Here is a 25,492-nt window from a genome sequence, read left to right on the forward strand (position 1 = left end):
TCACTTTACTTCAAACCTTTGAATAATTCTTGATTCCCAACTGTGATAGTCTTAAAAAAAAAATCATCATTAATCTACCATCATGTGCTGAACTTGTGGTTTTAGCAGGGGTCTAATTGAAAGATTGTGACATACAGTGTGGAATTTTTAAACTGGAAGTAATAGTAACATCAGAATAATTGATTATAACTCATACCCTCTGCAGGAGTTATAAATTGTACTGAAGAATGAGAACTCTATGTAACAGTACAGAAAGGATTTTAAAAGACCCAAAAGGTATTGTCATTCATTGCTTTAGCAGCCTTAAGAAAGCAATATGTGATATAATCCTATATTTTTGCCAAGACCAAAAAATATGCCTGAAGTTATCCAGCTGTGTAATTGATCTTTTTATACCTCATGATTACAAAAATATTTCCAGCTGACTAAATGTAGCCTCTGAATGTCCACTACATTTTGAGCTAAGTTATTTTCTTAGGGGTATAAATATATTGTTAAGTAAGGTATATGAGCAGAAAGATGTTGTGTTAGGTGTAGGTCCTTAAGTCTTACATTATACTATCTCAGTGGAAGCAATAAGAAATCCATTGAGTAATTCAGGTTTAGATAGCATATGCATGAAGGTGTGTAAGTCTGATGTTTAATCATATTTTTTGTCTAATGCAATTGAAACATAAACTTTAAGAGATTTAGAGATTTTAGAGGAGCTAAGATTTTAGTTAGAGATAAGCTTTACTAGAGTTAATTAAAATAAAGGGATTTTGTAAGTAGGCCTTGATGAAGTTAAGAGTTAGTAGTTAACTAATAATTGATTGCTTGTCAACACAATGTTTAGTTAGCTGGGTTTATAATGAAGAATATAGAAACTGACAAATAGCTTTTAGGAACATAAGACAATTGTGGGCCTCCTCTGTTCTGAAACCAATTGAAGACAAGGAATGGGAGTTCTACCAAGGTTCATTTGTCATATTTGCATTGAAAAGGTAGAAAGGTCAAAATGAGGAAGACTTCATTTACTTCCTCATTTTGGGACCCCTCCTCATGAAAGGGACCACCGACCCTTTTCAAGGAACAAACTACGCATGCTTAATAGCTTTTGAAATTATTAGCATACGAAGTGAGGAATGGGATGGACCAAAATGATGAATATGTATTTGTATTTTGGATATTCAATTCTTGTGTGGATAAAAGGACTCTGTAATCATTTGAAAGGCGCGGTGTGTATTTGGGAGCTATCCCGCACGCTGTCCGGCGTCGCAATAAACATACACTTTCTAACTTTAAAATGTTAGAGAGCTTTTGTCCGTCACAGTTGGATATTGGTGCTAGATCAATATCCATATTTTTTTAATAAATCACAATGCTGCATGTGCAAACAGAGCTTTCCACTCTCTAATCATAATTTTCGCTGAAACTGCACAGACTTTGAAACTCATGTATATTGTTTTGAATTGTGAGATATGTTTCCTAATCACAGAGATTGTTTAGGATGCTTTTTTACTTGACTGAAATAATACACATCAACGATCACTTTCATCATAATTAAGACCATGATACACAGAGGTACTTTCTTCTACCACAGCTGAGTTTTGTCTTGAGTGCCTGAGGTGTGATGCTAATAGCATTTTTATCTTCTGGCAGGTTGGGGAAAAAAAAAAAGAAAATAAGGGAGGAAGTACATGGTAATGTCATGTGGTCAACACAGTCTGGGGCATGAGCAGATGGAGAGCAGCCCTGGGAAGAAGGACTTGGGGGTGCTGGTGGGTGAGAGGCTGGACATGACCCAGCCATGGGCACTCCCAGCCCAGAAAGCCAAATGTGTCCTGGGCTGCAGCCAAAGCAGCGTGGGCAGCAGGGGAAGGAGGGGATTCTGCCCCTCTGCTCTGCTCTGCTGAGAGCCCACCTGGAACCCTTCATCCAGCTCTGGGCTCCCAGCGCAGGAAGGACCTGTTGGAAAGAGTCCAGAGGAGGGGGCCCAGAGGAGATGATTGATTAGAGATGGAGCACCCCTCCTGTAAGGAAAGGCTGAGAAAATTGGGACTGTTCAGCCTGGAAAAGAGAAGGCTTCAGAGTGATGTAATTGTGGCCTTTTGGTACCTGAAGGGAGCCTGCAAGAAAGATGGAGAGAGACTATTTACAAAACCATGCAGTGCTCTTAAACGGTGCAGTCAGTAAGTTTGTATCAAGCAAAGCCAGTGACTTCCCATATGCCTACCACTATTTTTTAAATCCCATAGTTAATTAAAGAAATCCCTCACAATTCATTTTTATTTCATCAGACACAAACATCAGACAGAAACATTTCATCAGACACAAACTAAAAATAAAAAGATGAGTCTGTATTCCATCTGGCCAGGCAGAGTGCATGGCATTTGCAAAAGAATGGCATTTTTGGGATCCCAGCAAATGACTGTAGAGTACTGACCTGTCTATCTTTCCTTCTCCAGAAATGCAGATTCTTGAACATATGTCTAAAGAGACTGAGATATGAATTTAATCCCATATTTCTTCTTAATAAACAACTAGAATGACACATCATACATCAAGTTTATTTAACCTCATAATTTTATGTTACCTCTTTGGAAATGATAGGTTTGATATATGTTGTTTGGTCTTAGAATAACAATTAATTTAAAAAATCAAGGACAACATAGTAAGGGATGTAAACAAAAATGTGCAAAATATCACCTTGCATGAACAAAGCTGATGAAATTCTTATTCTCAAAGACTGATGTAAAAACCTGAAAGTAGTTATAGCTTAAGTAGTAACAAGAAAATGGAAGCCCCCAAATTTACATGCATGTTCTACCTCCTCATTTCACCCAAAAGCTAAGTGAGCCAATACATTCTCTCTCATCAGTCTGAAGCACCAATTCTAATCTGGCTCATAATTAGAGAAAATAAAATTTGAGGTGAGTTCCAACTGATCCAATTAAGTTGCTGGTCTAACACTCTGTGGGTTGTTCGTCCCACTAGAAATCGCAAACATGGTGAGCAAAAAAAAATTGCACAGCCCTTTCTGCAGTATCAGAAGCTTCTAAATTGCATTCACAGTATCATGAGATTGGCCAATTTATGAAAGGTTTTCTGTCAGCCTAAGCATCCATGCTGTTCTTTTGCTGAAAAATGCATTCTCACATTGCTCATGTAATATAAAATAAATGCCATGAGAAGATGGAAAATTTTAATGCTGCTCATGATCAGGGAGTAAACATCCACTGTAATAGCCATGGTGACAGGAAGCAATCTAGGTCTTACCCTTATATGTGTAATAATAAGTAATTCATCTTTTAAGAAATCAGGAAAGTTGAAAAGAAAAAGGGCTCTCTTATGGGTTAGCCTTAGATTTGTTCCAAAGTTTCCATGTTTCACCCCATTAATTTACAAAAGCAATCATGTAACAGTCCTGATTTTTCCCTCTGGCCCTTCTCTTGCCGTTTCTTCTTCACAGTATCTTCAGTGGTGATCATCCCACTGCCTGTCTTGTGACTGGTCACTCAGCAACATCCATCTGTGGTGACCTTTTTCTTCCTGTCTCAAGCCAGACCCGTGGGGGCCACTAAGCATTGCTGGGAGCTGGATCTCACCCATAACTGCTCCATGGATGAAGCAGTCCAAAATGTATACATATCTTTTCAGATAAGAAGTTATCTGATTCAGTGACACTTTACCTCTTGGAGTTGTTTTACTTTTCAGTTTCCCACTGTATCAGGAAATACAAAAAAGTGTCAGGTTTTTTGTGTTTGGTTTGTATATGCCTTTCTCATAGAGAAAGACAGATCTCTAGGATCTCTTACTCTTTCCTGCCAGAGTTGTTCCATTTACAGTAATTGTCCTCAACTTACACACAGAGAATTAGAAAAACAGTGAATAAATAGTCTAGTGGGTGGGTGGGTATCTCAGCTGCAGATCACTTAGGTTCACATACTTGTTCTCCCAGGGTACCCCATGGAAATAAATATCCTGTCCCATATTCTTAGCTCCTCAGGTTGTTGGGGTTTTTTTCAGGGGATCTGATGAAGGTAACAGAAACTTCAAAATATATTGTTTCCCCTGATGTTGAGGCAATACTTTGGAAATTATTAACATATTTCTTCTACCAACATCTACACACAATGTCTGGAAACACTTCTCAATGTGTTTAAATTTCCTGTTTTTCTATGACCAATGGGAAGGATGCTGCTAAAGGAAATTTGTTGAGCCTCCATTTTGCTCACTGTTTCCAACTATGCTCCTCTATGGAGCTAAGAAGTCTGAAGTGGGACCTGAAATGCTGTACGCTGAGAACTAACTTGGGGACAGAATTAGTTGAACCTCAATCACTGAGCCAAGCCTTCAGAGAATGAACTAAGGAGATAGGTAAGAGGCATACCTAAGTAAGATGCATGCCAGGTAGGTCTCTCTGCTTCTTGAGAAATAAACTCTAGAATTAAAGAAGCTACTACATCTGTAAAGAAAGCTAACCTGTTAGTATATTCATCTACACTAAATTATAACATCAAGAAACACATTATCTCTGTAGATCTGTCTAAAGTCTGATAGCAAACTTGCCTGAAAGCATTCATTTGATGAAAAAAAAATTCCACAAGTGCATTATTTTCAGAACCCAAAGTGGATTTTTAAAATTATTCATATTTGTAAAGCAATGATAGTCTAGGGATATTGGTAGACTTTTTTTTTTTTTTTTTTTTTTTGCCATGTAGTATAACATGCATTGTAAGTATTTAATATTTTATTTTATATAGGATATGCTAAGATGTACCAATATAATATCCATAATATACCTTGGATGAATGTGGAGGTGATAAGGATATAGGGAGTTCTACTAGGGGGCAAGCTGAATAAATGACAGTCTTCATCACCAGCTTACATTACAAAATCACCACTGAACAAAATAATATCTTTGTAAAAAAAAAAAAAAAAAAGAGGCCTACCCTTTATATTTGACATTACCTTTGTTAAATAGTGTTCACTTTGAACTTTTCTTTGCTAAGATCATAGCTGTGGATTCCTGACAACCCTCACCATCTTGCACTGCACAACCTGCAAATAAATGTAACTTTTCTTCTACTGCTCTGAAATGTTAAATAAGGATTTAATGACTCAAGCCAACTCCACCCAGCTGGTATACTGGGCATGATGTTCTATGGTATGGAATATCCATTTCACCAGTCTTTGACCCACCTTGGAGAAGTCTGTGAAGGACTGTACTCCTTGGAAGAAACCTCTTCTTGTAGCAAGAAAAGAGCATGGTGAGAAAGAAGTGGCAGAGACAAATCATAACAAGCAGACCACAGCCCCTGTTATTCTCTGCATGGCTTTTGTGTGTGTGTGTGTGTGTGTGTGTGTGTGCGTGCATGTGTAGGAGTAGAGGAGCCAGGAATGAAGGAATGGAGATGAGCCCCCAAAGAAGAGGAAGGTGGGGGAAAGGTGGTTGTAGTCTTGTTTTTATTTCTTGTTACCCTACTCTTAATTGGCAATACATTCAGTTAATTTTCCACAAGCTGATCCAGTTTTGGCCATGCTGGTAATTGGTGATTGATCTCCCTGTCCTTATGTCAACCTATGGTCTTTTTCTTGGTATTTTGTTCATCTGTCCTGTTGAGTAGGGGGAGTGAGAGACAGTTGAATGACTGATTAATGGTGCAGTTCCTCAGTTAATACATAGAATGTCTATAAAATGCAGCATGTTTTCTAGTAAGTCAAATATGCAGAACATATATTGAATTCAGGCATAGTAATCTGATGAAAACTGGAACTTTAATATTACTTGAATCTAAAACTTCTGTTTTCTCTTCACTGTATTAAAAGGACCTCAAATAATTTTACAAACTTCAGAAGTTTAGCAGAAAAATATCTAGTTTGATTTTTTAGAATTAAAATGCATATCAACTAATTATTGAGTAACTAAAATGTTGTTTTGAAACATCTTTATGCAATGTGCATTCCCAGTTCACACATGACAGTGTCTGTAATGAAAGATACAAAGTGCATTTTCTTGTCAAGTTTCCAAGAAAGCATTATGAAAAATGAAAAGTATTTCTAAGTCAAGGAAAGTAGAAGTGGTGCCTCTTATCTTAAAAACTATAAATCTGTCAGTGAATTTAAAGAAAATTAGTATAGATTGAAAACCTGGAAAGCAAAGTACATCAATGCAAGCTTCTTTACCTGCAATTGATCACTGCTATTGAAATGCAACCGTGTTATTTTCCCTTCATTTTAACTAATGTGAAAATTTCAATTCTACCTGTATTTCCCCAGATTTAGTTATAGTTTAATTTTTATATTGACTTCAAAATTTTTCATTTTTGAATGGACATCTATTTGAATGTTTTACACCATCTTCCTGGCACCAAGATTTTATATTTGGTGCTTTGGAGCAATCAATACATTTAAGTACATTAATGGAGGCTTTCAGTAAGTTTTTCTTACTTTGGAAGTTTATGCTATTCTTCTATGTTATGTATTACACATATCTAAGCATTGGATACTTTTTTCCTGATAAACATTGCATACTTCCATATAGGTATATAGTTTAAAAGATGCATATGCCATTTTAATATACTAATATTTGAAAAATGCTAGGTATAATATTTGGTACAGTTAGTTACTTCTTTTGAGAACAGAAGGTTTTATCTATTTAATGTATGACAGTTATCTCATATGTCTTTTCTATCTCCAATAGAAATCTGAAGTCTTTGCAAGGAATGGAATTCTTAAAGAATACTGCTACAGGCCAAGTGGCTCTCTGGTATAGTGATTATATGGATTATAAATATGTGCTTCAGAAAGATAAGATTTCAAAATAGAGCGATGTCAGTTTTCTTCCTGACAGTCCTTTTCTATGTCTCTCATGTTTAAGGATTCCCTTCCATGAAACTATTTGGCTCTCATGTTTTTCATTTGTTTTTGTGGCTGCACCACATGAAATCAATTCCAAGCAACAAAATAAAATATTTCTGAAAGCAGAAAACAGTCATGAGTTTTATGTTTTTACTATAACTCTGCTATTTACAAGAGAACATATTAACAATGACAAGTAAATGCAGAGTCCAGAAGGGGGTTCTGAGAATCAAGGGTCAAAGCTTCTGGGCCTTATATAACCATAATCTTCCAAAAACACTCAACCAGTTTTGTTTCTCACTCTTCTCTTTTAAAAGGAAGTAATAGTAAGCAAATTCATAGGAATGCTGCAAGTTTTGTTTACCTGATATGCTAAAGAATTTTAATATTCTTAGAAGTGACAGAATGTTATTATTTCTTTTAAGATGAAGATTTGATTTTTTTTCTTTAGGAATGTGTGTCTCACCAGTAGATTAATTGCCTCCATATGGAAAAAGCCTCTGAAAGAGGTAATGAAGACAATGGCATAAATCAAGGGTAATGTTAAGGACCTTTACAAATAATTCCAAAATTGTTAAGAAATGTGATCTTTTGCTGCAAGACTTTTTCTGTGGTGCATTTCCACTTAGCACACAGATTGTGTACTACATCCAGACATATGCAGTTCTCTTGATGTGCATTTTCTTAGAAGCCAATGCTGAGAGCAGAGCTTTGTTTAGCTTAGAAACAGTTGCACCAGCAAATGCTCCTCTTCACCGTATGCAGTACTTTGCACTAGAAATTTGCTCAGGAATACATCAACATGATTGTACAAGAACAACTGTCTCTAACTTCCTCATAGCTGAAACTTCATGCCACATCATCTACATTTTTCACCATTGTTCTTCAACATTTTTAATTGATAGATCACCTGACCTTTCTGAAATACACATACATAGCAACGTGTCTCTACTCTTATGCAGCAGGCAAGAGACCTGAGCACTGCTTTGTGTCATGCATGTAAACAAAATGTTATTAGTGTATTAAAGTGCATTTTATCTCAACATTAGGAGCAACTAAGCGTACAATTTAACTACAACAAGAAGAAGACAAACAAAGGTGACAGTTGGTCTGGGATGCAAGAGGATACCCGCAGCAATCATTAACTCCCTACTTTACTTCAGGGCACTTGCTGTTTCTTTGATTGCAATATTTTTATAGATTATCTTCTCCTGCCTTACTATTAACCTTTGATTTATAGAAATGTGATAAATAACACTGCAGATGTACTAATGAGCTTCCCATCAGAGAAAGAGAATACAGATAGCACCTGGAATCAGGTAGGAGTAGGGAGAGGGATTTAAGCCTGTAGGAGGGATGGAGGCACAGGAGACAATTACAAACAATATGTGCTTGCTTAAGGGAGGTCCATACTGGTGTCCTGCAGTCATTGAGTTGTTCAGCTGACAGCACTAAGCCTCCATAGTTTTCAGGACATGTTGGCTTGTGCTTCCACCGAGAGGAAGAGTTAGTGTCTTCAGGGGAATTCCTGAGGCTGCAGCCTATAAATCATATTAGTATGTATAAAATTCCAGGTTCACTTCTTGGGATTCTTAGGGATCTTGGAGGCAAGTCAGGTCTACTGTGACATAAAGTGTACATTGTAACATACAGCATACATCTGCCATGTCAGCAGAGAGAGCACACATTTGAAATCTCTATGTGGAAAGGGTGTCCTTTGTAATTTTTTGCACCAAATGGGTACCAGACTCTCTGATTCTATTTATTAAAGCAGCTACTGTAATGTTGTTCCCTTTTTGCTTCCTTTTTTGGAAGGAAATAAGTCATAAATGCTATCACTTTGGATATAGACTGCTTCTTCATTTGCTTGAAAAGGGTTACAAATGCCTGATTTTGTTTGCTCTGCTGCATTTCTTGCTATGTAGGACTGTGAAGAAGAATACTTTGAAACAATGCCTTGAAACACTATTCCTGGAAAAAAGCATTACCATTATTCATTTGTTATTTGAAGAGGAAGCAGATGGAGCAAACCTGAGCTGCTGTAGCATTTATTACATGACTCTGTGAACTGCAAGTGGGAAATGGGAATATGTGCAAAATGTCTGCTTTTCCTTTCTCTTTCATTATACTTGTGCAAAATTAGAGAGGACTCAAATTCTGTGCAGAAGTGAAAATGCTTCTGAACTGACTCTAAAATATCTACATACTTAAACAGTTCTATGACTGTTTTGGTTTTCGTCCTTTCTGAAGCTCAGAAATCAAGACCCAAAACTGCATATTCAAAATAACAAAAAACTCCAAAGGAATGTGAAGGAGAAACAAATATTCATACAAGGGGGAATTCTGAGATCTGATATAGGTGCAAACACAGCTGCAAGGGAAATAACTGACTCCACTAAAGCTTAACATTCTCTGTACTGGAGGCACATGTTCTCAACTACTAAGTTTCTCAGAAAGTGCTGTAGTAGGTTATACCACCAGAATTCACAATTTCCCTGTACCTGGAATTTATATGGCTATACTTGCTAAGTGTGCTGTGAATTTACCCATCAATTTTCAATAATTACATTGATTCTTTGAAAAGCTACTTTGTTAATCACTGTCTGCTAGTGATAATTTTTGTCTGGTGAGTATTTTGAGAGCTATTTTCTGCCAAGTGAAAGAGGGGTTTCAAAATAATCAATAATTTAAAGAATGGTATTAAAATTCCTGAAAAAAAATTAAAAAGCTGAAGATGTACTATTGCAAGGTATTTATATGATCATGCACTAGAAACTGAAAACTGGAGCCAGTTATTTTCTGAATGGGACATTGGAAATTGGAGTGAAGGGGTGAGCAGCAGTAGCTGCTATGACCTTTCCTGTTGTGGAAAGCTACCAAACACTGTTCTGTAGTGCCTGGGGATATGTGAACCTGCCATTCAAAGTGAACTACTGTAAATGCTTCAACCTCTAGGCCTTTTCAAAGAAATTAAATGTCTGTTATAGTTAATATTTCATTATTTTAGTAAAAAGGATAAACGGTGAGAACTTAATTCTTCTTTATAATTGGTGACATATGCAATATGAAGGGTTGGGGACATAGACAAGTCAAGACATTAACAATGGCTTTTCTACTACTTAATATGAGTGGAAGAAACTTTTGCTTCACACCAGAGAAGTGGAAGAACAGCAGTCTCCTCAAAAGATCTAGTTAAGTGGCTAAGGGTAATGCCAACTGAAATTTCAATAGAGAAAATATCTGGTATGCAGCTGTATACATTGGAATTTTAATAGTCACAATTTCTGTTTCTTGAAAAAAATCAGGCTTAAGTAAGTGTGTTCTGTCACCTTGACATTTTTAATTTACTTCAAATTGACTATCCTATATTCTTAACTTCATCTTTTACATTGTACAAGCTGCTGCAAACTGTTAAACTGCAGCTATTTGGGGTTGAATGATTGTTATAATATAAAGTGAGTAAGCAACACTCATTACAGTTATGGTTGAGCTTTGATTTCCAACCCCCACATGTAGCCAGTAAATTAACTTAAAATTATTTAACTCAGCTTAAATGAAGTAGGATCTGTGTTGATAAAGGCCAAGCTCCATCTCCCATTTTCCATTTAAGTTTGAAGTCTTGCATTTGAGTTTTTAGCACTGGCAGCATAACTAACCTGACATTTTCTGCTGACAAGGATTCTTCAGCATTTTAATCTGATAGCATTTTTTAATAATTTATTTCTACTACTAAATGTCATAAGCAACACAAGAGAGAGGCTTATACGCATTTAGTAGATACATTTTTTAAATATAGAACAATGAAAATGAAAAATGTTCCATATTTGTTGCAAACTGAATCTCACTTGATGAAGCCATATTTTAGTAATGTAATTTTCATTACAATTCTTGTCCTTTGACTACCAACTGTTCCCAAGATCTAAACTCTAGCACACTGATATGTGAGTGTCTTTGAAATATGGCATCAATGTCAACTTCATTGCATGCCTGAAGCATCACTGAATATGTTTTTCCCTTGCAGACTAAGCAGAGAAACAAAAACCTAGAAAAACTTTCTTCTAACTCATTTCCCATCAAAATCAGCTAAATGACCTTCTGAACCTCTAAACAGTGGCTCAATTTTTTTTCAAGTAATGCTGTGAGCCAGCAAGATTTCCCATGTGGCCCCTGTATTTGTTCTCCTGGATGCCAGCATTCCTCTTCAGACTGCAAGCATATACCATTTTGATATACAAATAGGTTTACTGGTTCCTTTAATCCTCCTCATTGATTAGTCTGACACTATTATAATGAGCTAATTTTCAATATTGTCCCACAGACTTGGCAGACTGTATACTATGATCTGAATCAATCTGATTAATTTATCTGATTAGTTCATTAATAATAGGAATATTCAGCTAATCCTTGCATTTTATGATTAAATGAATTATTTGTGACTTTGTAGAAAGTAATGACTATTTTAATTAAATTAATAAAAGGATGGTTGGAATTATTAATGTTTTAATTGGAGAATATCTCCATCAGAGACATTGGATAATGTCTCCATGACAGAGACAGGAGGATCAAGTACACCCTACACCAAGTGCAAATGACACTAAGCTGTGTGGTGTGGCTTCTGTTCTTCTCGCCCTGGCCTCGGGCAGCTGGGACGCCTGGCTAGGCTCTGCCTTTCGGGGAGACTGGGGTTGCCGCGTGCGTGGGGGCTCTAGTGCTGAGCCTCCGGCATGGGTAATGCAGCTTTCGCAGCCATGTGCTGAGAGGAGACAAAGGGACGAGAGAAGGCACACCTTGCCCGCGAGGCTGGAGAAAGTTTATTTCCCGCGTGGCCGCTGCGGTGGCTGGAGCGGCTGTTCCCAGGCGCGCGCGAGGACAAAATGGCGATTGAACAAAGGAAGCATCGGGTTAAATGGGGGGCGGGCAGACAGGGGCAGAAGCCCCCCTCGCCCAATGGGGACAGACAACAGGGGAGTGACGCGGATCACGGCAACCTACGGGAACATAACAGAGGTGGGTGCAGTGTTCTGGGACAAATGAGATTGCAAGGATGGGGTGACTGACACAGAACTTTCAGGAATGAACAGAGGGTGGCTATAAGATGGACATGGGAAAGCTCCTATGGCAGACAACTTGGAGCGAACCATTGTGAGGGGAAAATGGGGGTACATAAAGCCGACTAACTGACATTTATTAAAACCCCCAACTGAACCAACCCCGCAGGCAACAGTGTGGTGCAGTTGCCACTCCTGAGGAATGGGATGCCATCCAGAGGGACCTAGAGAAGCTTGAGAAATGGGTCCATGAGAACCTCACAAGGTTTAACAAGACCAGGTTCAAGGTGCTGCACCTGGGTCGGGGCAACCCTCAGTATCAACACAGGCTGGGGAATGAACAGACCAAGAACAACCCTGAGGAGCAGGATTTGGGGGTGCTGGTGGGTGAGGGGCTGGACATGACCCAGCAATGTGACATTTACCTAAATTTGATTAAATTAGCTCAAATATTTTCATATACTTAAAAATAAAGAACCTTGTGAAGAAGCATCTCAAGACTACTTTGAGCAGAAAACCTAAAATAATTCTACTCCTTGATGTACTGCTATTAAAAAAGGGGCAAAAAGTGCATATCACCTTTGTCAATTCACGAAGAATAAAACCTTGATCTTGAATGACAACGAGCTATCATATTTTCATATAATCTACTTGAAAAGTATTGATAGAAATGATGGAGAGCACATCTTCATTGCACTGATAAATCTGAAGCAAACCCATTGCAAACTTTTTAAATGCTCATGTGTAGCACTCTTATGGCTGTATACAAACCAAATGCTAATAAAATGGAAAATTATTTCCAAAACTGCTGGCAAAAAGTAAGAAATTATCAATATGCTGCAGCCAAAAACTTACCAGTAGTGTCAACCACTCTTGATGAAGAGGTTGTCATTTTACATATCTTTAATTCCAGGGGTGTGAAATATTGCCTTTAGGCAAAACGAATAGCCTTTTTCTTCCAAAATTTAGTCTTCAAATAAAAGTCTTATTATCAGGTATCACAAATATTTAATGTCGTGCAGTGAGCTGGATCTGATGCTTTTAATTCTCTTTCAGACTTTGTTGAATGTGCTACTCTTCCAAATGCCACTACAGCTAATTATTTTCCATATCCAGTGTTACCATTTCTTGAAATATAAATTACTTAATTGTTCCTTCTACCTGGACACGGGGAAGGTAACAGCCATGTCACAGTGTTGCAGAATTAAGTCAGTGTGCCTGCTCTGGTGTTGTCCCAGAAGGCAGTCTCTATCTTCTGGCACCAGCCCTGGAGATGTGGTGGTGGTGCCATTGTATGCAGAACATCGGTGGTAGCATTTGGTGACAGTGAAGGTGCAGGATTGTCATGGAAAGGGCTGTCCCAGCTCAGTCTGGCAGGGGAGCAACCAGGTGCAACAAGGAAAGGAAACATACGGGGGCAGGGGCTGCCCATGGTAATGGAGAGTGGTTGCTCTGGACTGCAGTTAGGGAAGCCGCCAGACAACACACTCCTGCCTTCTCAGTCCTCTGCCACTGAGCTGTACTGTTGCCAATAATCTACAGAAAGATAAGAAGGCAGCAATCCCCACCCTGTAGTGCTCTCACAGGAAGCTGAAGCTCTCTAAACCCTTGGGCAAAGAGACCTCTGTACCTTTCTTTCACTGGGTGCCCTGGGGCTGAGCTGCTGGCACGACCCCTAGTGCGATAGTGGCCATTTCAGAGTGCGTGGAATGCTGGTGGCAGCCAGCACAGTTCCCTCAAGACTGGTGTCTCTTGGTGATCATGGAGGCATGTAATGGACAGCTTTGGTGTGAGGCTGGGAGAGCTGTGGGCACTGCTGGCAGCATCAGAGGGTGGTTGCTTCATTTAGTGGCTCTCCTGTCTCTGACAGCTGAAGCCCTGGACAGGAACATGAGTAGATCTTCTGCCCTTTTTGTCCTTCACCACTCAGCCAAGGAGTGTTGCAACTTTCTGCAGAGATATTTACCTAACCATAAAGAAACATCCTCTCCTGTGCCTCTACATCTTATCTAGTACCCTGTGATAGATTGCATCATGGTCCTACAAGCAGCTGAAAGTTCCCCAGAGCTGTGGACAGAAGCAACTCTCCAGCATCCACATTCTATTTTCTTTCACAGAGTGAAAAAAGTTTTTAAACACAAATTTTCTGACTCAGTAAGCTATTTTTCCTAAACCTAATTTCCCTGAAGTCTAGTAAATCTGTTCTGCTGCAACCAATAAGGTAAAATGGTATGTGGCTATGGGATTCTTTATTCAAGAAAGACAGAAACCACCATACAAACATGTTATACATTTATTCTGGATGTGTGTATACACACATTTCACAATGCAAGTGAAATTGAGTAATGGTAAGAGCTGGTAAATTTTTGGATACAAAAGAAGATTTTGAGCAAACCACAATGATAAACTACTTAATTGTGCCATAACTGTACTAAATGCATGATCTAAAAAAAAAAAAAAAAAAACTGCAGAAGGGACTTCTAGTTAATTCCAATATTAAGCATAGAGAAGAAAAAAATGTTACATATAAGCAAAAGCTGAATTTCTTATTCATGAGTTAAATAAATTAGCAACACAAATGAAAGTTTCATCAGAGCGGGATTATGGTGTATTACATACACAAAATTGGAAGACATCTGGCAAGCACCATACAAATTAACATAATGTATCTCAGTATTCAACAATCTCTAATAGCCCGTAATACAGTTTCCACTTACTAATGCCATATTTGAATATCCTGGGGAAGAAAGTATTTTTAAGTTCGATAAGATTGTTCAGAATTATATAAATGAACTCAATTATTTCACTTAAAGAACTTGGAAGAAAACAAATTGTCGCTTTATATTCATTATGCTTTTTTTAGTTTCATACAGTAAATGACAGTACTCCTGACAGCTACCAACCTGGAAATCTCTTTTGCTGGAAAAAAGACAGGGTTCAAATATTGAGTCAGTGAGACAAAAGTGAAGTAAAAACCCCATGCTTTGTTATTTCTTCTTTTTTTATCCTATAGTCTTCCCAATTTGTTGCAACTGTTGTTTACACTCCTGTTGTAATGACTGACTTACTATGGGTTCAATATAAAGTCAGAAATTCCATTCTCAGAATTTGAACTAAATTGAGTTCAATTTCCCTTGGCTAAGGAAGGGAGATGTTACATCACATCCAAAACCAGAGTTTTGGTAAGTTCTAGATAATTTTTAAAGATGTTTGATTTTCCAATGCCCCTTACTGGAATTCTCAACATTTGATATTAACAATAGGTTACTTTTAATTTTCCTGCATTTCTGTCCTTGCCCATTTCCTCCTTTTTTTTTCCTTCCAGTGGTTTTAAAAGATAAATTTCATTTGTCATCTTTTGTATCAAAAATCATAGCTAGAAATGATTTAGTACTACTAATAAAAAATAATCTAATTCAATTAAATTCATTAGAACAAGGATGACCCTTGACATTCCTATCATCATTCTGAAAGTGTAAAATGCAAGGCATTCCTATAAATATTAATTAAACTGATATAGGAATTAAAATGTTCTAAGCATAACAACAACAAATATATGATACAAGAATGTTATTGTAAGTTTTTAAATAATCACAAGCCAGACAAGGTCAAAAATTAATCTTGTCTTTTACTCTCAATTTGTTTTCACTGGATTTTTGTGCATGCATTTTTTCTTTTGGTTATTACTATATTTGATGAATACTCATTTGAGAAACTTCTTTTAAAACTGAATAGTAACAAGGATCTAAGAACATTTATTAGAATAATTACTTATATTCAATGCAATTATTTAGTATTGACTTCAGGACAATTCAAACCCAGTATACCCAGCATCTCTGTGATAACCAGTTTTCTTTCACAAAAATTAATAAATAAACAAACCTCTGTTCCAAACAGTTCATAGATTATGGCACCAATGAAATTACTAATGCCAAATTAAGATGATTTGTGCTATTTTTTTTTCTTCTGTTACTGCTTTATGGCAGCATATAAAATGGTAATGAAGTAGTGTTAAGAACAGAAAAGAGAAATTTCAGCCACTTAAATCTATGAACAGTGGCAACACTGCCCCAAACACATCAATAGTTTACTCATATAAAGCTACTATAGTTTGTGCTGAATGTAGAAATGGTCAAAAAATCTATCCGTGAATTAAAACCAAAAAGACAATATATTCTAAATTCACAAGATTATGTTGCAAATTTGAACAATTAAGAAGCAAAAAAACCAAAAACAAAAACAACAAAAAAAACCCTTCTCAAACTAAATGAGATGAGAAAATAGTCTTCCTCTGAAGCTATAACCCCATCTAGTGGGACTTCTTTTTAATAGCTGATAGGATTTGATCTTTTCATTACTCTGAGTATTGTGTATTAGCAAAGACTATCAAATGAAAGGGGGAGATTCCTAGGTTTTGTCTACTCGAGATTTCTCCTTAAAGGATTCTGTCTTTGCTACTTTTATGATTACCTCATCAATTACAAAGGGCTGGCATGGGAAGGAAGCTCTCTATTATCTTGATAAGCTCTAAAAAAACTTAGTGCAATACTGGGAAAAGCATGGTTTATGAGATATTTGATTATAAGTAGAAAATTGCAATGTAGAAATAGTGCTGGTCAATGGTTCTCAGAATACCTTGCCTGCATGAATTTCCTTCAAATTGAAATTAATAAACCATAAGGGGACCCAAGAGCATAAAAGAACGTAGTTGTACTGTAGTGAATGCTGGGGACTAGGATATGATGAATTTAACTAAAACAGTAATGAATTCTTGCAGCATTCACACCTAAATTGCAGTATGAACACTGGTTTTATTCCTTTTCTTTAATGACACAAAGAAATTGAGGAGTAAGATGGCTCATTGATTCTAAACTCTTCTCACTGGGAATGATGATGTATAGAGAAGGGAGAGAGTAGAGGATGTTTCTGGTCCCCAGTACTTATAGTTTATCACATTAATGTAACATATAGCTCAGACTCAGGGCAGAAACCATGACAAGTGCCTGCGCTGCAGAATAAGCTGGCCCACCTCTTGCACACACTATTGTGCCATTGATAGAAGCCTTCCTGTTGTTTTATTGACATCTCACTGAGTAAGGCTATCTTCATCAGCACCCCACCAAGACAGAGCACTCTCACAAGCTGCAGGGATTGCTTTCACAAACTCTGTTGACCCAAACAACATCATCATCTGGATTCAAATGATTCTTTAGTCTATGGTATTCATTTGATCAGTAATTATGTTTATTAGCACTGATATACAATTTATCAGCAATTTTCAAAAGAGCACATCCAGTGAAACAAATGGGGCAGTTATACTCATTCGGACTAGCCACTGCATACTTGGAAAGTTAGTCAGACAGTGCAATTGTGGTTTCTTTTTCAAAAGCTCTGAGTCTGTAAGACTGTCAAGACTTAAGACCTAAAACTGAAGAGCAGATATGTAGAGCTACACCAAACTTCCACCTATCCTTGTTCAGAGACAGCATAGACTTATGCAAATAGTGGAAACCACAATCAACAGCAGAGTGACTCCTGACAAACTCCCCCACTTTTCTGCAGCCAACAGCTTGGAGGACTTTGTATTGGTTAATAGCTCTTAATAGAATTTTACTCCATCAACTTGTGTAATTATATTTTAAACCACTTGTAGTTTTTTAACCAAAATATCCTGTAGAAATTAGTTGAATGATTTAGTTACAATTTGACCGGCAAAACATTTGCTTCTGTTGGTTTTAAACCTGTTTCTTGATAATCCCATTTAATGCCTCCTTTTCCTGCCTAACAGAATATCAAGCAACGACAATATTTTTTCCATGCCAGTCAGGATTTTATTACTGCTATTGTATCATTCCCTTCCCTCTGTTATCTCTCATATACAAAAGCCATTCCCTGACACTTTTGTTAATTCCTTCCTTTTAGAGATGGGGATACAACAGCAAAAAGACTTCATGGATTCATGACATATTTTAGTATATTCACCTTCCTTCTTATCTAGCTAATTCCTATTATTTTTAAAATGTCTATTTTAATTTTCAAACACATCTGAGCATTCAGAATCACAGAATTGTTAGGGTTGGAAGTGACCTTTGGAGGTAATCTAGTCCAACTGCCCTGAAGCGGGGTCACCTAGAGAAGGTTACAGAGGAATACGTACAAGTATTCCTTGGATTTGGAATGTTTCCAGAGAGGGAGACTATGACCTTTTGGGCAGCTTGTTCCAAGTGCTCTGCCAGCTTCAATATAAAGAATTTCTTCCTCATGTTGAGGTTAACATTTCTTGGGTTTTTTTGTCTAAGGCCTGTCACTGGACACTGCTAGAAATATGGCATCATCCTCCTGACACCCGCATTTGAGATATTTACATGCATTAATGAGATGCCTTCTCAGTCTTCTGTAGGATAAACAAGCCCAGCTCCTGCAGTCTCTTCTCATAACACACATGCTCCAGACCCTAGGTCATCTTTGTGGCCTCTACTGGACCCTCTCTAGTAGCTCTATGTGTCTCTTGTATTGAGGAGCCCAGAACTGGACCCAGTACTCCAGACGTGTCCTCACCAGGGCTGAGTAGAGGGCAGGATCACCTAACTTGGTCTGCAGTAAGGAAAGCGTTAATGACATTTGTAGTATATGCCTTAAACAAACACTTGGTTGTAAAACTTGTTGCAGAAGATATTAGTGGTCTGTAAGCACAAACAGCAAAAGAAATAGTTTCTGTTTTGTCTTTGCCTAGGCAGGACAGAAATGGATACTTTTCACTGCAGTGTTCTACTGCTATATGTGATATACCTGCCAGAGTAGATTTCAATGACCATTGAATTAAAGCTTGAGCTTGAGTGATGGCCAAAGCAATTCCTCCTCTCCCTCTCATGCTAATGAGGAACTGACAATTACTCCTACTAAAGAGGAACTGAAAGCCACTCCTACCTGTGCTTCTTGTGCAAATAAGGTACGATATAAAAATTAATCAGGAAATGAGCCAGGGGGTGGGTACCCATCACCAAAAGAAGCTCAGGGCACTGAATGACTAATGGAATGATCCCACATCCATGGTGGTAACTATCTTCTACCTGCACTATCTCTTTCCTTCTCTCTTTCTCTCTTTTTGTTATACAAGCAATTTTGCAAAATAAAGCCTGTACTGTTGAACTGATCATGTTGCATATTTGATCTCCTTTGCACCTTAATTTGGGCAGAGGACTTCAACATCCACTGAATTGTAACACCTGTGGGCAACACTCTTCGCAATGCACCCCAGGATATCCTTGGCCCTCCTGGCCATAAGGGCACTGCCAGGAGGCAGTGGATTGCATAGTCAACATGCAATCTACCAAGCCTCCCCAAGACTCCCAAGTCCCTTCTGCAGAGCTCCTCCCAAGTCCTTTTCTTGCTGATAGCCTTTTCTGCAGAGCTGTTCTCTTCTGCAGAGCTGCTGGCACTTGGGGTTATTTCTGCCCACGTACAGGACCCCACACTTGCCCTTGCTGAACTTCATCAGGTCTCTCCACCCAACTCTCCAATCTATGAAGGTCCTGCTGAATGGCAGCATAACCTTGAGTTGTGTCACTTCCCCAGTTTTGTATCATCATTAAACTTGCTGATTATACACTCTATCCCCTTCTCCAGGTTGTTGAAAAACAAGTTGAGTAAGACTGTGTTGTGGTGCATTTATGATGTTTATTTCACTTGGAGTTGATCATAATGTGTCATCTTTTTATCCTCCTCTCAGCATGCTAATGGTTCATTCTTAAAGTTGCCCCCTCCTAGTTTAATGTCAATTCCCCTGAAAACCCCACTTATTGTCTAAAGCTCTGTTCTCCTCCCCTTAGTTGTCATACCTACCCATTCTTGTTCATACCTTCCTCATACTTATGCATTCTTCTAGAAAGCTCTGTGTCCATATTATGTTCCTCAATGCCCCATTGGTTTATGTGAGTTATCCCCTCTCCCCTGTCATCCTCTCACTGGGTTTTGTTTACTCTTGCCTTAATCTCGTCCCTTAATCTCCTCCCCCATAGTACCCTCATTAGTTGATACTTTGTACCCTCCATCAAACCTCCCCAGTTTATAAGCTGCTACGCAGCTGTTTTTGGGGTCTTCTGTCCCTAGATCCTCTAGATATTAAAGACTCTCTAGAATTCATATAGAAGGCCTCCTTGCCTCTTTGCGTCTTCTTAACTGCGCCCAAGCATTGTAGAGCAGCCGCTCTAAAGCTATCTCTAGGAGGAAATTAATTCCTAGGGATACCCACTCGTCTTGGTGAGGATTGAGCTAGCCATCCACTCCAGTCCTGCAGCAAGACTGGACTCAGTATTGATCCCAGGAGAAAACCACTGACTGCAGGCCTCCAACTGGATGGTACTCCACTGATCATGATCTTCTGAGTTCTGGCCATTTAGCCAGTTCTTAATCCACCTCACTGTCTGTTATAAATGAGTGGTCCAATTTATTAATGAAAGAGAATTTATTGAAATATCCAAATATAAATTTAGAGAAAAACAATGAAAAGCCACAATCAAATCAAAAAGGGTCAGTGCTGAGCCCGGGTATGTTTCATGCCGAGTGCCCTGTCCGAGTGATTTTTATACAATTTTTCCTGCCCGAGGCAGAGTCCCTTTTCTTCCTTTCAGGACAGCACATATTCATGTGGAGTTCTTTCTCTGTGACAAACTGAACAATACATGTCCGGAGAGTGATAAACACCCATGATCGCGTTCCCGGAATTCGGTATTGAGATGTATCTCCCCGATGGCTCTGGCTATCTCAATCTCAGATATTTATCACGTATTCATCGTCCGGGAGTTCCTTGGATCACCTTGAGGAATGATCCATCTCCAGGCTGGCCACGTCCATTCGTTTGTAAATGAGGTTCTTCCTCCTCCTGTCCAGGTGGTTTCGGCACTGTGATGCAATCCCCAACACTGACTTGTGTGTTTAAAATTATTTTTATAAGAGTATATCTTACCAGTACATATCCATAAAATATACAACAATTTTCTCTACACAAATTATTAGATACATCTATAACACTGTCCATTGATCTAGCCCACATTTTCTGATCTTACCTATGAGAATGTTATGGGAGACACTGTAAAAAGCTTTGCTGAAGTCAAGACAGACAACATCCACTGCTTTCCCCTCGTCAACCGATCTGTCATGTCATCACAGAAGACTATCGGATTTGGTCAAACATAATTTCCCCTCAGTGAATTTATGCAGTTCTTAGGTTCCTAATAACACAACTGTAAATCGGTATATTTATGACTATTCTGCAATATTTAAAAAAAACCCCCAAAAAACAAACCGTACCTGAAAAATCTAACCCAAGAACAAACCACACACACAGACATGTCAGCTTGCAGCCTGCAAGAATTCATTGGCTGTGCCCTTGCTGACTATAAGCTCATCTTACACAGGATGCCCCAAATGGCAGTAAGAGTCATGCACAGCCTCCTGGGATAGAAGGGATGGGATGGGATGGGATGGGATGGGATGGGATGGGATGGGATGGGATGGGATGGGATGGGATGAATCAGCAGCTCTGAAGCAGCACAGATCACCCAGCTGCCATAGCACCACTGCCTCACAAGAAGTTTCCCAGTGATGCCAAAATCAGCCAGATAGAAAATTTCCAATATAGTTTTGAGTACTAGAAAGCAAGAATTCTTTATTGCAGCATGTTGCTTACCTGGGGGATCCTTCCTCCATTCCAGTGTTGGATGAGCAGAGATTTTATCATACACACTGATGACATATTCATTAGCTATCCCCACCTCCTTGACTTTATTTCACATAGTCACACCTGTTATCGGAAGTTCTTATATGATTCTCTGGGATCTGTCTTCAACATCCAGTGTTCTTTTCACGTGGCTGTTCCTCTACCCCCTGCTTTTAAACACAGTATCTTTATTTTGCATAACTTCTACTTTGTCAGACTTACAGAGCTGAGCTGGCATCCTGCTAGCATTTTGCATGAGCTCTGTTTCCCTAAGTTAAATCCTTTATTTATTTCTCCAAAGCTGAGCAGTTGAGTTCTGGGGTCCTTGATAAGAGCAAAGGTTGTACTGTTCTACTATTCTTATTGAGTGAGTAAAATGCTGTTCTAGTGTCCTTATTAGGAGGAGAGAGGTCAATCTGACCTGCTGCTTGTGCTGCCCTTGCTTTGTTCTCTCTGTCCCTGCTAGGACATTTCACAGGTTGAAGGCAGCAACTTTACTTTGATCCCTGTGTAACACTGTAAGCTCTCTGAAACAGGAAGACTAAGATATTGCAAGCAGTTTCCTGTATAAATGTAAAAACTGAATTGGAAGTGAGATTTCTCTCTCTTTTCTGTATTAAAATAAGAGGGAAGATGTGTGACAACAAGCAAGTGTCCAAATACAGGTATTAAACTCTGTAATCTCTTCCATGAATATTATGCATGACATAACACCAACAAAATTTTGGAAACATGTCATTGGAATAATAAAAAAATCATATTTCTCTTTACATGTAAAGCATTGTGCTCTACATGACAGTTACCAATTTCTACCTCAAAAACATACTACTTTCAAGTTGAGAATATTTGAGCCAAATCTCCTTTTAACCTCAATAAAACAATTGCAGTGAATCCAATCACAGTGCAACTTTATGTCTGCCTACCCAGGCACATAACTCTCACTGAATGCCAAAAGAATTGGACATGCTTAGAGACAGGCCATACTCAGCATCTTCAACTTGGCTATGACCACAGTTGCACTGTGTACCTCAAACAAGCATGGAAATCTTTGAGAGAGCAAGGCTTCTTTTACATGGGCTCTAATTTCCATTAATCACAGGTAAATCAACTTTCCTGTCCTTCTTCAAAGAGTGCAAGGTCTGTAGATTTCTATTTCTTGTCTGCTCACTTGTGCAGCTACATATATGTTAATTTTTTTCTGAAACCAAAACTATTCAATGTCTAAAACTAATGTTCTTCATGATTAATATATGTAAGAATGGAGGATTTCATTACAAAAATTCCAACCTTTTTAAAAGGTGCTCCAAATAAGGTTGGTAAAACCCCTCCATAAAGTAAGATGGCACCAGTCAAGATTCCCATCAGCCAATTTGCACAGCTGTACTCCACTAGAAAAAGGTTATCTTCACCTTGATCCTCTGTACTTCTAAAAGTAGCTGGCAGCATGATTTCCTATTTGAGATGGCATTATCTCCCATACTGTGAAAATGACAAATATGGAACTTTGGTAGTTTTGATGCATTGAGTGCTGTGGCAACTGTTATCAGACACCGTGTCTGGGATTTAGTGCCACTGAACACCTGCAGTGGGAGTGGCTGCTGGGGTCAGCTGCCAGGGCTCTGTGATGCCCAGAGACTACTGTGATGCTCTAGGGCCTTGACCTGGCTTGTGAGGGCATTGAAGGAAGGCAGAGCCCTTGGATGTTGTCCTAGGGTGATGTTATGATGCTCATACCCCCAGTTGTGTGTTCTGTTTATGCTGGATATTCTATTCTGTGCCTTCAAGACAGGCTCTGAGAGCAAAGGCAGGGAGAAAGAAGCATGGAGTTTTGTTATCAGCCTGCACTCACTTCTCCACAGTCTGCTAGACACAGAACTCCACTGTGTTGTCTGTCTGGGCACGGACGGGGCAGAACACCGCACTCCTTTCCTTTTTAGTTCATTTAGCTAGCTGAGGAAGTCCAAGTTTCCCTGGACTGGTTTTCTTTCCCTTTTCTTGGATCCATTCAAACCTGTTCCAGACTGGGGCCCGGGGAAACACCGAGAGCTTGCACTTTGTGGCCCACCAGGGCCTACTGTGGGCAGCAGCAGCCTTTCCCAGCGCCAGAGGGACTGATAATAGAGCAACCACCCACCGGAGAGATTTTCTGAATCTGTCATCTCTTCAGAGTGACAAATGAGTTTTGTCATCTGGTATTGTTCATTTTGTGTGCTGGGGAGTGCTTTGCCTGTTTAAATAAACAGGTTTTTTTCCACTTCTCTTTGAGGAAATTTTCCCAAACAAGTGGGGGGAGGGGCCATGTGGGTTGGCCTTCTGGGGGGCCCCTTTTGGAGATTTTCTCCCAAATTTGCCCTAATCCAGAACAGATGCCCACTCTCAGGAGAAGAGTTCCTTCGGGAGACAGCATCTTCCCTGGAAGGTCTGTGGCAGTGGATGCCACAGACATCAATGGAGATGTGTTTTGGAGAGCACCAGTTTCCAGCCTCCCAGAAGATTGCCAAGCCTGCAGATGAAGGCTCTGCAGAGGAGCAGCTGAGCCTGGCCCAGGCAGAGGGCTCAGTGGAGCAAAGTTACCCTGCAGTGGCAGCAGGACAGTCTGGAGAAGGAGCTGCTGCAGCAGAAGGGTGAGGACAGCTTGCCTCCCTGAGACGGTCTTGGCAGCTCAATGACAGACCCAGGCAGGTGAGTGCCAAGGATAAGATGGGATGGCATGGGAAAGGGGAATGAGCCTTTCACTTCCTGAGGCCAGCTGCAGTGTCACACAGCTGCAGTCCCATCATCTCGTGTCCTAGCGGCTACCACTGCCAGGTCCCCAGCAGACATTTGCTGGCGGGAGCTGGGCAAACCATACAAATCACAGAATCACAGAATAGTTGGAAATGACCTCTGGAAGCCAACTAGTCCAACAGCCCAGCAAAGGCAGGGTCACCTAGAGAAGGTTACAGAGGAATGTATACAAGTGGATTTGGAATGTCTCTCCTGACATGGAGACTCTATGACCGCTCTGGGCAGCCTGTTCCAAGTGCTCTTCCAGCCTCTATGTAAAGAACATCAGGAAGAACTCTTCAAGAATTCCTCCCTCTCTCATCTACCAGGTGAATACATATTTCTCGACCTTAGACAGCTGGAGCTGACAGGCCTGAGAGGGGACAGAGATCATCCAGAGCATGCAGAAGGTGCTGGAGCATGTTGAAGCCTATGTCTCTAGTGAGCCAGGGACCTTGGCTGCGGAGGAGGATTGGGAATGCAATATTGACAAAGAATTGTCCTATGAGAGGTCTGAAGAGAACCAAAAATGTCCAGTACCCTTGAAGAGGTGGAAAGACTACAGCAAAAGCCAGGTGTCCTGAGATGTGTTGGAAGACTACAGTGGCCAAGATGATGAGGGCACAGAAGCATTAGGAGAGAGTTATAAGTGCTGTAGAAGGCAAGAGCAAGCCAAGCTCTTGTTAGAAGATCTTTTGGTTGAAATGTCATGAATAATTGTTGTTTGTAAATATACACATATAGGGTTTATTATAGAATGTGAAAAATGATGCTCACTTTTAAAATTTCAAAGGTTTATTGAACCTTAACAGCACATGACCAGCAGCTGCATGCTTGTCAACAAATTGAATGGTTGCTTTTTATACCCTTGGCCCCTCCCAAAGTCTTGTCAGTCTACTCTTTCTCTGCCGTCCATTAGTGGAGACCACTTTCTTACAACTTGATTGGAGGTCAGGTGTTGCCTTGCCATGCCTCCTAGTAACAAGCTCTCCCTCCCCTAAATGCCCTGACTAGTGACAACAATACAAGGGGGGAAAGGGGAAGAGGACTATGGGGAGAACATATACAAATAACATAACTATTTATCTATAAAACTTCTTTTAACACACGCATAACA

At 39.3% G+C, this 25,492-nt stretch overlaps 1 long non-coding RNA gene across 1 annotated transcript; it reads left to right on the forward strand.

Annotated features, from left to right (window-relative positions):
• The first annotated feature begins 218 nt into the window (after positions 1-218).
• Positions 219-6,938, forward strand: LOC128822250 (uncharacterized). Its single transcript, XR_008441414.1, has 3 exons — positions 219-276; positions 6,686-6,751; positions 6,863-6,938. It is a non-coding gene; the product is annotated as an uncharacterized LOC128822250 (long non-coding RNA).
• The last annotated feature ends 18,554 nt before the right edge of the window (positions 6,939-25,492 follow it).

This window comes from Vidua macroura, chromosome Z (genome assembly GCF_024509145.1).
Source record: "Vidua macroura isolate BioBank_ID:100142 chromosome Z, ASM2450914v1, whole genome shotgun sequence".
NCBI classification, from domain to species: Eukaryota; Metazoa; Chordata; class Aves; order Passeriformes; family Viduidae; genus Vidua; species Vidua macroura.